The sequence below is a fragment of the Octopus sinensis genome, unplaced genomic scaffold (assembly GCF_006345805.1).
Source record: "Octopus sinensis unplaced genomic scaffold, ASM634580v1 Contig17091, whole genome shotgun sequence".
Classification (NCBI taxonomy): domain Eukaryota; kingdom Metazoa; phylum Mollusca; class Cephalopoda; order Octopoda; family Octopodidae; genus Octopus; species Octopus sinensis.
Window position 1 is genome coordinate 42,501 of NW_021834794.1, and position 1,901 is coordinate 44,401.

The window sequence follows — 1,901 nt, forward strand, 5'->3', positions numbered from 1 at the left end:
TCTCTCGCTCGCTCTCTTCATCTTTCTACTCCTCCATCCGTTTTCATCCCATTTTCTGTCTTTCTTTCTCTCTCTCTCTCTCTCTCTCTCTCTTTCTCTCTGTCTCTCTCTCTCTCTCGCTCTCTTCATCTTTCTACTCCTCCATCCGTTTTCATCCCACCCTCTGTCTTTCTTTCTCCCTCTCTCTCTTCTTCTCTCTCCCTCTCTCTCTACTTACCTGTATTAGTCTCTCCACATCCATATTTTCCAGAGCCTTTGTTATGAAATGAGAACACACCGACAATCAAGGCTTGACCACCCGACTGGATGGTCGACTCAGTATGCCCTTCATCGCAGGTGTTCTCCCTCAGTGCACAGAACAGCAGACTTGGATAAAGGACCAGCACCAAGAGGACGATGAAAGAAGGTCTGAAGTAATTGTCTGGAAAAAAAAAAACGAAAGAGAAAAGAAAATGGCGATATTACTGACCGCTCCAACTGTTGCTTGATGAGGGTTGGTTGACTGTTCATTCTGACATTAAACTGGGCAGGGGTCGGCGAACCGGGGATGTCTTAACTTTAAAACAAAATTAAGTTTAACTACTTTGACTAGGATTCGAACCTGATGCCAAAAGACGTCTAAAATTATTTTGAAACAAAATTAAGTTGCACTGCCATGAACAGGATTCGAACTTGAAGTCGTAGGACATCTAGAATTATAAGTTAATTCTAGATGTCCTACTGCCTTGAGGAAGGATTCTGCAGTGTTGGCAAAGACTATCTGAAAACAAAATGAAGCTAGATTGTCGTGACCAGGATTCGAACCTGGGTTACCACGGCCACAACGTGGGGTCCTAACCACTAGACGATCACGGCCATCCATCTAACTGTTGTGAGGATGTCAGATTAGTTAAGTTCAATTGCCTCTGGTCTGTCAGAGAAATGCTGTGTTCAAACGGATTTGTTTAGACCAGGAGTCGACGAAGCTGAGTAAATGACCCCAAGTGGAGGGTAAAAAGGAAATTATTGTGGGTAATGAGGACTCGCTAGACACTAGAAACGGCTGTTTCCGTGACAGCTCGACAATTCACTTCGAATATCTTCGTGACCTCCGTGACTGCTGCTGTGATCTCTGTGTGTGTGTGTGTGTGTGCGTGCTTGTTCTTGTCCGTGTGCGTGTGCTTCTTCTGTCACGAAGATATCCGAAGTGAATTGCCGAGTTGTCACGGAAAAAAACACACACACACACACACATCTTACTCTTTTACTTGTTTCAGTCATTTGACTGTGGCCATGCTGGAGCACCGCCTTTCGTCGAGCAAATCGACCCCCAGGACTTATTCTTTGCAAGCCTAGTACTTATTCTATCTTTCTGTTTTGCTGAACCGCTTAGTTACGGTGACGTAAACACACCAACATCGGTTGTCAAGCGATGGTGTGGGGACAAACACAGACACACAAACAAAAACACACTCATATATGCATATATACATATATACATATATATATATATATACACACATACACACACACACACACACACACACACACACACACACATATATATATATATATATATATATATATAAAGTTAATCCAAACAAGAAAACAAAAAGACAACAACGCGAGGATGTGGAACAAATAAAGTATTATTGGACGCTCAGGAAAGAAGGAAGAAGGAGGGTTTGACGTTCGAGCGGTGCTCTTCGTCGGAAACAAAGGAGAAGGAAAGATCCCGAGACGGGAGGACAGAGGAAAAAAAATCGCCGGTGGTATTCACTAGGTCACATACTAAATATATATATATATATATATAATATATATAATATATATATATATTATTTATATATATTATATATATGTATATTATATATATATATATATATATATATATATATATATATATATATATATATATATAT

The 1,901-nt window shown here is 40.4% G+C and overlaps 1 protein-coding gene and 1 non-coding gene across 3 annotated transcripts in view; both read right to left on the reverse strand.

Moving 5' to 3' along the window:
- The window catches only part of LOC115230999, a 38,445-nt gene extending 38,020 nt beyond the window's left edge, over nt 1-425 (reverse strand). For both annotated transcript variants that reach the window (XM_036499904.1, XM_036499905.1), the window contains exon 1: nt 218-425. The gene's annotated coding sequence lies outside the window, so the exon portion shown is untranslated. The remainder of the gene's footprint in view (nt 1-217) is intronic.
- A 358-nt stretch (nt 426-783) lies between these two features.
- On the reverse strand, nt 784-855 carry Trnah-gug. The gene has a single exon. It is a non-coding gene; the product is annotated as a tRNA-His (tRNA).
- Between the last annotated feature and the right edge of the window lie 1,046 nt (nt 856-1,901).